Below are 11129 nucleotides of genomic sequence, written 5' to 3' on the forward strand. Positions count from 1 at the left end.
AGGAGGGAACTCTGAGTAAAGTGTTTCTCCAAAGGCTGATGACCTTTGTGCTGCTGCAGCCACAGGAGGCTGTTGGGACTGACCTGCTCTGGAGGAGAGCGCTCCCAGCTGTCACTCAGCACAAGCTACAGCCCAGAAACCTTCAACTATGGAATGTTTCCAAGTCTTGCCGCTATTTCAGAAGCACAAAGTGACCAGCTGTACGAGGTGTTCCCTCTGTGGGTGGTAGGGAAAGGGGAGGAAGGAAACCCACTGAGACCTCTGCAAGTGAGAGCAGGAATGGGCACAGGAATACAGGTCAGAGAGGGACATGAGAGAGGGACAAAGGCTTTTACAGAGGGGAGCTGGAAAGGACAGGCAGACACAGAATATATGAACTCAGAAGTAGGTGTATCAGGCTCTAGAGAATGCTACTGGTGGAAAGACAAAAACCATTCTAGGACCTCGTGGCAAGGATGAACAAGGGACACCGACCTGCTGAACACCTGAACACCAGTGTTTGCTTTTGTCCTGGTAGTCTGGCATATGGGCCTGTGGGACTGGCAGTGTGGAAGGGACCGGAGAAGACCAGTTTAATTGGTCAGGGAAGAGGGATTGTTGTGGAGAACCCACATAGAGGTGGCTCCCATGTCAAAGACACTGTAAATCTACATGTCCAGCAATGAGCTATGAAGTCCTGGCAAGAGCCCATTTCTGGGCAAATTACTCTTGGAAGATAATTCCCTGCAACTGCAATGGACAGTCAGTTCTTGTCCAGTCAGAAGTCTGTGCTGTGAATCTATAAACATTTCCTTCACCAGTGCCTCTGTGCAGGGAAAACAGGGATCTACATAAAAGCTTTCAGAATGTTTCCTTCCATCACATTTAAATGGGATTAAATGGGATTATTTAATAATGGGACATTACACTCAAATAATACATACAATAATCACTCTAAGAACAGCTGGCACCTGCTGCATTAAAACCTTTCATTTGTACATGCTGCAGGAAAAGGAAGGAACCTGCAGGAAATAGGCCCATAACCCTGGACTGAGCATATACAAATGTGTTGCTGCTGCTCTGATGTCCTCTCACACCACCAAGAGGTGCTCTTGACATGAGTTTCCTTCAGCATGTGCAGCAGGGCACACATCTGGGGTTTCTTGTTCCCATTGCTGAGTTTGAGGGAGATGCTAATGGGAATTAATCACTCAGTGAGACACTTTTGTTCTGGGAGGCTTTCAGGGTCCTGAGCTGGGTCACCTCAGAGCCACCCAGGTTTGCATGGCACCCATGTGAGACTGCAGAGCAGGGATGAAATGCATGATACTGCATTTCCCCCACCAGGATCCAAAGCAGTGAGGACCACCTATCCCTCCCTCTCTTTCTGTGGTGTTCTGCCCCCTCAAGTATAATGAAAGTCAGTGGACTCTTTCAGAAGTGATGCTTGCACATCACAGCCCTGTACAGGAGGGCAGGAGCTGAGCAGGAGGCTTATCCTTCAGCACAGACAGAATAGCAGGGAGAATTCTTTCATGGAGGCAGCACAGGGCTCATTTCTTGGCACACACAGGACATGGTCACAGCATGCCTTCTCATCACCCTGGATTTTTTGATGTGGCCTCTCTCTCAGGCAGTCCTAAGTGGCCACGAGAACTTTTCTCTGTGAATTGGGTGCCTACCAGGGTAAACATTAATTTGCTTCAGCCTGACTGGGCTGCAAACTGTCCCCACTTCCTATATTCCCCTTTTGCACCTTCCCACTTCCCTTTGACACAGCTTCATACCATCTGTCTCCTGCTTTTAGTTCTTGCTTTGCTGCTTCTCTTTTCCAAAATTCCCACTCCTCCCCGTTGCTGTTCCCCTCCCCCCTCCACTGCTGCAGTTTCTCAGACTGCCACAGGTGCTTGAAAAGCCTGTCCTGACTCAAGAGCTCAGCTCATAGCTGAAGTGGGCAATGATGTTCTGCAGTCCTTCTTAGAGAGGCTGTGGAGTTGTTTCATTCAGGGTCTGTTTTCTGATGGGGCTCTCTTCTCCAGCCTAAATCTGGTCTATCAAACAAAAGCTTAGAAAAAGTGAAGTTTCCAATCCAGCCTCACTGAAGACAAGCTACCTGAATTTACATCCATCATAAGCAACTCATCTTGCAAAAGATGCCTACTTAGTCTTGCACCTGTCTTACTCATAGGCTGTTCTGGAGACCAGCCCTACTGAAATCAGGGGCACGTGGTCCATTCCTGACTTCATGTCATGGGGGCTTCTCTGTCTTCAGAGTGTGACTGCTCTCAGCCTTTCCACTTTGGGCTAAAACAGCAGGGCCGCTGCCATCTTCCTACCTGGAGCACTGAAAGATGTTCACCTACTCCTCCTCCTCATCTTTTTCCTTATGGATCTGGGTAAACAGAAGAGGATGGAACTTTGGGCTTCAAGTTCTCTGTGATGGTTGTTTCATACTTGCACTTCCCTCAGTCAAGAAATTCTTCACAGACACTAAATCATACCGGGTTTTTGTGGCTTGGCCTTATCTGTGTCTCTGTACTTCTGCAGGTCCCCAGTGATGCTGATGTGGGTTTCCATTCCCAGAGACATTTTACTCTCAGCCAGTGACAACCCACATCTTGCTGATACCAGTGTGCCACTTTAATGGCAATAAATACAGATCAATATCTGACTGTGCATTCTTTCCCACAAGGTGCTTAGACAGTTGAACAACATTTCTCACCTGCCTGTTGTAGAAGAAAGGTAAAATGGACTAGAGATTATATGTGTAAATTCAAGCTTGAGTGCCAGCTGCATGACTTGATTCCCCTCCCTGCTAGCACTCTTGATACATTATCAGATGTTAGATACACTGTGTTTCGTAAATACAGATCTAATACATATCTTTACTCATAAGCGATGATGTCTTCTAGGAAGGCTGCACCAGGGAAGTGAAAAAAGCTGTTTAGAGTACTAAGAAAATCTATAGCTACTCTGTTTTACAAGACTAATGTTTCCTGAACTACCAAAGTAAAATCTGGTGCTTCCCTTCTGCCATTTTATTTCAGAGGCATAAAGCTTCAGTCTTGCTGCACTTTCAAGTCTAACAAAAAATATCCCTCTGGCTCTTCATTCAAGTTTATCAGACTCCAAGTGACCCTTCTGTAATCTTTATAAGAGGGTTTCATTCTTGCCTATTGCCTTTTATAATCACTGTCTTTCACCTTTAAAATAGACTCCAGTCCCTAAGCCCAAACTGAATGGCAGCCTAAGCTCCTGAAGGGCTATTGAATTTGAACAGACCTGTACTTTGTCGCTCTGTGGAGACTTGTGGGAATACAGTTGATATGTTCAGTACAGAGAAATACATGACACTTTGTCCCTGCCTTTATCCCCTTGAAAGCAGTAGAAAATATTTATATGTCCTTTTTATTTACGCAATTATTTTAAGCCCGTACCAAGCAGCAGAAAAGTGCACACATGTTGTTGGTTTGATATTTTTCCATCATGACCTCCAGAACAACGGATATTTCCAGCTCAAATTTAAGTTTTTGTGTGCAGTCAGGGAGCATCTGGGGAGAAAAACTGGCCCCTGGCACAGGAGGCACAGGGAGTAATGCCTGGAGTATGGATGGATCTGCCTAATCTGCTCATGCTTGATGAGGTGAGAAGAGCGGACCAGCCTGGATGCCCTCATTGCACACACTGGCCTTCCTGACAGCACCTGTGGGAGAACCCACATGCTGTGAACCATGTGCTATGGGCAACCCTGACCACACTGTGCTGTAAAAACAGCATTTAAACCTTATTTCCCCTAGGATACATTTGATGTTCCAATATTCCAAGGGTGTAATTAATTTTCATTTGTTCTTGTCCTTCCTCCCTTCCCTCCCTCCCTCCCTCCCTTCCTTCCTTCCTTCCTTCCTCCCTCCCTCCCTCCCTCCCTCCCTCCCTCCCTCCCTCCCTCCCTCCTCCCTCCTCCCTCCCTCCCTTCCTTCCTTCCTTCCTTCCTTCCTTCCTTCCTTCCTTCCTTCCTTCCTTCCTTCCTTCCTTCCTTCCTTCCTTCCTTCCTTCCTTCCTTCCTTCCTTCCTTCCTTCCTTCCTTCCTTCCTTCCTTCCTTCCTTCCTTCCTTCCTTCCTTCCTTCCTTCCTTCCTTCCTTCCTTCCTTCCTTCCTTCCTTCCTTCCTTCCTTCCTTCCTTCCTTCCTCCCTTCCTCCCTTCCTCCCTTCCTCCCTTCCTCCCTTCCTCCCTTCCTCCCTTCCTCCCTTCCTCCCTCCCTTCCTTCCCTTCCTTCCCTTCCTTCCCTTCCTTCCTTCCTTCCCTTCCTTCCTTCCTTCCCTGCTTTTTGGGGTTCTAGACTCTGTTTAGAGGTTCCAGGCCCAAAATTTTTGGGGTTCCTACCCTAACCCTTCTCATCCCAAATTTTTGGGTTCCAGGCCCAAATTTTTGGAGTTCGCATCCAAATTTTTGGGGTTCTCATCCCAAATTTTTTGGGGTTCTCATCCCAAATTTTTGGGGTTCAAGGCCCAAATTTTTGGTGTTCTCATCCAAATTTTTGGGGTTCCAGGCCCAAATTTTGGGGGTTCTAGGTCCAAATTTTTGGTGTTCTCATCCCAGATTTTTGGGGTTCCAGGCCCACATTTTTGCTGTTCTCATCCAAATTTTTGGGGTTCTCAGCCCGGCCCAAATTTTTGCTGTTCTCATCCCAGATTTTTTGGGGTTCCAGGCCCAAATTTTTGGGATTCCTACCCTAACCCTTCTCATCCCAAATGTTTGGTGTTCCAGGCCCAAAGTTTTCAGTTCCTACCCTAACCCTCCTCATCCCAAATTTTTGGTGTTCTCATCCCAATTTTTTGGGTTCCAGACCCAAATTTTTGGGTTTCTCATCCCAAATTTTATGGGGTTCTCATCCCAATTTTTTGACAGGTCCAATTTTTTGGGGTTTGCATCAAAAATTTTTGGGGTTCTTACCCTAACCCTTCTCATCCCAAATTTTTTGGGGTTCTCATCCCAATTTTTTGGGGTTCCAGGTCCAATTTTTTGGGTTCCTACCCTCACCCTCCTCATCCCAAATTTTTGGGCTTTTACATGCAGAATTTTCGAGGTTACATTCACAGTTTTTTGGTTCTAGACTCAGAGTTCTGAGGTTCCAGACACAGCATTTTGAGGTTCCAGACTCAGAATTTTCGAGGTTCCATTCTCAGGTTTTGGGGTTTCAGACTCGGGGGTTCCGGGGTTCTAGACACAGAACTCGGGGTTCTAGACTTGGGTTTTGGGGTTCTAGACTCAGAACTTAGGGTTCTAGGTTCGTGTTCTAGACTCGGGTTTTGGGGTTCCAAACTCAGAACTTTGGGGTTCTAGACTCAGAACTTTAGGGTTCTAGACTCAGAACTTTGGGTTCTAGGTTCGGGTTACTAGACTCGGGACTTGGGGTTCTAGACTCGGAACTTGGGGTTCTAGGTTCGAGTTCTAGAATCAGAACTTAGGGTTCTAGGTTCGGGGTCTAGGGTTCTAGACTCGGAACTTGGGGTTCTAGGTTCGGGTTCTAGGGTTCTAGACTCGGATTTTGGGGTTCTAGACTAGGAACTTGGGGTTCTAGGTTCGGGTTTCTAGACTCGGGACTTGGGGTTCTAGACTCGGGTTTTGGGTTCTAGGTTCGGGTTCTAGACTCAGAACTTAGGGTTCTAGGTTCGGGGTCGAGGGTTCTAGACTCGGGTTTTGGGGTTCTAGGTTCGGGTTCTAGGGTTCTAGACTCGGGTTTTGGGGTTCTAGGTTCTGGTTCTAGACTCGGAACTTGGGGTTTTGGGGTTCTAGGGTTCTAGACTCGGGTTTTGGGGTTCTAGGTTCGGGTTCTAGACTCGGAACCTGGGGTTCTAGGTTCGGGTTCTAGGGTTCTAGACTCGGGTTTTGGGGTTCTAGGTTCGGGTTCTAGACTCGGAACTTGGGGTTCTAGGTTCGGGTTCTAGACTCGGGTTTTGGGGTTCTAGGTTCGGGTTCTAGACTCGGAACCTGGGGTTCTAGGTTCGGGTTCTAGGGTTCTAGACTCGGGTTTTGGGGTTCTAGGTTCGGGTTCTAGACTCGGAACTTGGGGTTCTAGGTTCTAGGGTTCTAGGGTTCTAGACTCGGGTTTTGGGTTCTAGGTTCGGGTTCTAGGGTTCTAGACTCGGGGTTTGGGGTTCTAGGTTCGGGTTCTAGACTCGGAACTTGGGGTTCTAGGTTCGGGTTCTAGACTCGGAACTTGGGGTTCTAGGTTCGGGTTCTAGGGTTCTAGACTCGGGTTTTGGGGTTCTAGGTTCGGGTTCTAGACTCGGGTTTTGGGGTTCTAGGTTCGGGTTCTAGACTCGGAACTTGGGGTTCTAGGTTCGGGTTCTAGGGTTCTAGACTCGGGTTTTGGGGTTCTAGGTTCGGGTTCTAGACTCGGAACTTGGGGTTCTAGGTTCGGGTTCTAGGGTTCTAGACTCGGGTTTTGGGGTTCTAGGTTCGGGTTCTAGACTCGGGTTTTGGGGTTCTAGGTTCGGGTTCTAGACTCGGAACTTGGGGTTCTAGGTTCGGGTTCTAGGGTTCTAGACTCGGGTTTTGGGGTTCTAGGTTCGGGTTCTAGACTCGGAACTTGGGGTTCTAGGTTCTAGGGTTCTATGGTTCTAGACTCGGGTTTTGGGGTTCTAGGTTCGGGTTCTAGACTCGGAACTTGGGGTTCTAGGTTCGGGTTCTAGTGTTCTAGACTCGGGTTTTGGGGTTCTAGGTTCGGGTTCTAGACTCGGGACTTGGGGTTCTAGGTTCAGAACTTTGGGGTTCTAGACTCGGAACTTGGGGTTCTAGGTTCAGGTTTCGGGGTTCTAGGTTCGGGTTCCAGACTCGGTGTTTGGGTTCTAGACTCTGTAGTTTTGGGGGGGGGAGTCCAGGCCAAATTTTTTGGGGTTCCTAACTTAAATTTTTGGTGTTTTTATCTTAAATTTTGTTGGTTCCAGGCATCCCAAATTTTTGGGTTTCTCATCCCAATTTCTTGGGGTTCCAGGCCCAAATTTTTGGGGTTCTCATCCCAAATTTTTAGGGTTCTCGGCCCAAATTTTTGGGGTTCTCGGCCCAAATTTTTGGTTTTCTCGGCCCAAATTTTTGGGGTTCCAGGCCTAAATTTTAGGGTTCCTACCCTAACCCTTCTCATCCCAAATTTTTTGGGGTTCCAAGCCCAAATTTTTGGGGTTTTTATCTTAATTTTTTGTGGTTCCAGGCCCAATTCTTTGGAGTTCTAGGCCCAAATTTTTGGGGTTCCTACCCTCACCCTTCTCATCCCAAATTTTTGGGTTTCTCATCCCAAATTTTTGGGCATCCTACCCGAACCCTTCTCATTGCAAATTTTTGGGGTTCTCATCCCAATTTTGGGGGGTTCCAGGCCCAAAGTTTTGGGTTCCTACCCTCACCCTCCTCATCCCATATTTTTGGGCTTTTAGACACAGAATTTTCGAGGTTACAAACTCAGGTTTTTTGCTTCTAGACTCGGAGTTCTGGGGTTCCAGACACAGCATTTTGAGGTTCCAGACTCAGGTTTCGGGTTTCTCGACTCGGGTTTCGGGGTTCTGGGCTCAGAAGTTGGGGTTCTAGATTCGGGGTTTCGGGGTCCTAGACTCTGTAGTTTTTTGGGGGGGTTTGAGCCAAATTTTTGGGGTTCCAGGCCCAAATTTTTGGGGTTCCTAACCTAACCCTTCTCATCCCAAATTTTTGGGGTTCTCGGCCCAAATTTTTGGGGTTCCAGTCCCAGAATTTGGGGTTCTCATCCCAAATTGGATGCTGCCAAAGCCCTTGGAGCTGCTGTTCCCAGCGGCGCCAGCTCGGGAAGCTCGGCCTGAGCACAAAGGCATGGATACAGCCCCGGGAATGCCATCAGGATCCCGGGAAAATGGGGAGAGGAGATAGGAAAAGGGAATTGGGGACCCTGGGACAGAGGGAAAGGGAGGATGGAACGGGATAGGGGAGGGGAAGAGATTCCTGCTGCAACCGGGGAGAAATCCATTGAAATTCCCTCTGAAATGGGGGAAATCAGTGAAATTCCCAGTGAAACGGGAAATCCAGAGAAATTCCCAGTGAAATGGGGAAAATCCATTGAAATTCCTCCCAGCATTTGGACATGGCTTCTTTGGACTTCCAAAAATTCCCCGAAAAGCCAGCGGGGTTTGGGATCTCGGGCTGTGCCAGGCGCAGGGAGGAGGAATTCCCGGGATTGCTCCAGGTAGGATCCAGCTGATTTCCAGCTGCCACCGCTGAACCCCAAATCCTGGGAATTCCAGGGATCCCGGCCCTTTCCCAGCCCGCAAATCCCAGGATTTGCAGCTGGGCTGTGCCCGCAGCTGGGGCCGGATCCCAGGAATCGGGAGATTCCCTCTGGAATTCGGCTCCAATTCCCTCAGCTCCAGCCCGGGAGTGGGAAAAGGGAGGAAAAACTTCCCCAGATCCATGAAATCTGCGGGAGAGGATGGAAACCTCCAAAGCCATGACGCCACCGGCCTGGAAGAGCTCAGCCTCCCCCGTGTCCCACCCCCGGGATGAACTAATTCATTAATTGGATTAATTACCCAGATTAATCACAGCTGAGGCAGTGCTGGGACCGATCCCGTTTTTCACCTGGAAAATCCATCCCTGCCTTTATCCCAGCACCGCTCGGGGGGGAGGAAAATTTCTTTTCCAGCCCAGAAAATTCCATCTTTTTCCCACAGAATTGGGGTTTTTCCCTGCCCTGCTGGGGGCTCCTGTCCCCCCCAGAGGGTGCCCGGGATTTGGATGTTTTTCCCCAAGAAAATTCCCAAGATTTTCCCTGAATTCCCAGCTCAGGGAGCCACCAGGCCTCGGACAGATGTTTTCCATAAATAACCAAACAAAGAGCGCACGGCAACAGGGAAAGCAGATCCAATTAGGCCGGAGGAATTCTCTGGAAAAGGGCTGCGCTTTCATTATCAAAATACCAGATTTTACCTTTGAATTCCAGGTTTTTTTTCCCAGAAAAAACCTGGCAGGGAGCACGTCCCTCTCTCCCTAAATCCCGGCCCAATCTCCTCATCCCAACCCCTCAGAAAAGAGATTGGGAACAGCTGAGCCACAAAAAAAGAAACCAAATAAAAGCAGGGAGAAAAGGGTTTTGCCAAGGGGAGGGGAAAAGCTCCAGAATTCGTTGGATTTGCTCGAAGAAAAATTGATTTTTCTGCCGCTGGGATTTTGGCTCGGGATCCCCCGGGACTGGGATTTGCAGGCTGGGTTTCACTCAAATGGACAATTTGTTGCTTTAATTCACTAAAACCTCAAAAGTCACAGCGGGAGCCGATCCAGGCCTTTCCCACCCTACAAATCCCTTCCTTCCTTCCTTCCTTCCTTCCTTCCTTCCTTCCTTCCTTCCTTCCTTCCTTCCTTCCTTCCTTCCTTCCTTCCTTCCTTCCTTCCTTCCTTCCTTCCTTCCTTCCTTCCTTCCTTCCTTCCTTCCTTCCTTCCTTCCTTCCTTCCTTCCTTCCCTTCCTTCCCTTCCTTCCCTTCCTTCCCTTCCTTCCCTTCCTTCCCTTCCTTCCCTTCCTTCCCTTCCTTCCCTTCCTTCCCTTCCTTCCCTTCCTTCCCTTCCTTCCCTTCCTTCCCTTCCTTCCCTTCCTTCCCTTCCTTCCCTTCCTTCCCTTCCTTCCCTTCCTTCCCTTCTTTCCCTTCCTTCCCTTCCTTCCTTCTCTTCCCTGAGGTTCATCTGAGCTCTTGCCCTCTCCAATAACAGCACTGAACTTACAGCATAACCACAGGTTGGAGCAAACACAAGAGACTGGGGGGAAGGGAGGGCAATCTGTGTCTCTGCTGGTGAGGCTGAATGGCCCTAGAGCAAGGGACCCTAGCCAGAGTGTTCAGGCAGGTCCTACCTTTCACATCAAGCCTTCTAAAGGACCAGTTATTCTCTCCAGAGGATTTCAGACCAGACTCAGTTAATGGGAACATGGGAAGGTAATAGCTCATCCCTTCCTAGTGAGTCAAGGACCTTCAGTCTCACAGGACCCTCTTCTATGTGGTGGTGAGGCTACACAGATGCAAGCTCCGACTGCATAACAAGCCACAAGGTCTTTTCTTATTTTTCTATGTGAACAATGCTCCTGGAAACTCTACCTTGCTGTCTCAGGGAGAGATGGTAAACAGAAGTCTGGCCCTGTTTTGCTGTGCTGCTCAAGGCCTGCCCTCAGTACAGCAGCAGGCTGGGGAGCTGAGGATGGAGAGGGCTTCAGAGGAAAGTGTTCATGGATGGAAAGGGGCCAACCCTCTACTGCTTCAATCCTGCCAGAGGAGACAAGAGCACTTGGGCATTACACCTGTTCTGAATTTCACCTCGAGCTATTTATTCAATCATCACTTCTTATGTCTCTAACATGGACCTCTCCTGCATGGGGATTTTTTTCCCACATTGCCTACAACACAGTTCTACCACATAAATCACACAGCAACCAAAAAACAACTTAAGGGGATGTGTACGGCCTCCTGGAGCTGTGTGGAGGGCTGGGAGGAGAAACAGCACCTTTGTGCCTTACAGGAGAACAGAGCAGCACAAGTGCCTTCAAAAGCCCTGCTAATGCCAGCTCTCTCACCAACAGAAATATTGCTAAACCTGAGAGAGGACTGCATTTCTTCCTAGTTCACTCTATCCTTACAAGGTTCCAGAAGAAAAAGTTTGTGGGGGTCGGAGGAGGAGCAAGACTTAAAGTGACACTGAGCAGCCAGCGAGGCAGAAGAGTCTGATGACTTTATTCTCCCCTCCATCGACCATCCTCCAATTCTGGAGTGTTCATGCCCTGCCCCCACCCCAACCTGCTGCAGATTTAACACTTAAGAATCTTCCCTTTAACATGAAACCACTTCCCCAATCAGATGGGTTTTCTGAATCAAGAACTTCCTTTTCCCCCTCCTCTCTCCTCTGAGTATCTCAGACAAAAGCCTCTCACCACTAATTTTAGTTTCCTCAAATAGAGATTCCCAAAGAGCTGCTGGGAATGGAAATGCATTTGTGCATTTGCATTTCAGAAGTAGCCAATGAGCCCCTGTTAAGTCATCGAAACATGCAGAGTTTCCTGCACTGCTGCAAGCTTGTGACATGCGATCGGGGTGGGCAGAGGATGATGAGAGGAAGGAGGAGTCGCAGGGAAACCCGCCCCAAAAAGCTGCTGCG

Source organism: Poecile atricapillus, chromosome Z, assembly GCF_030490865.1.
Source record: "Poecile atricapillus isolate bPoeAtr1 chromosome Z, bPoeAtr1.hap1, whole genome shotgun sequence".
Taxonomy (NCBI): Eukaryota; Metazoa; Chordata; class Aves; order Passeriformes; family Paridae; genus Poecile; species Poecile atricapillus.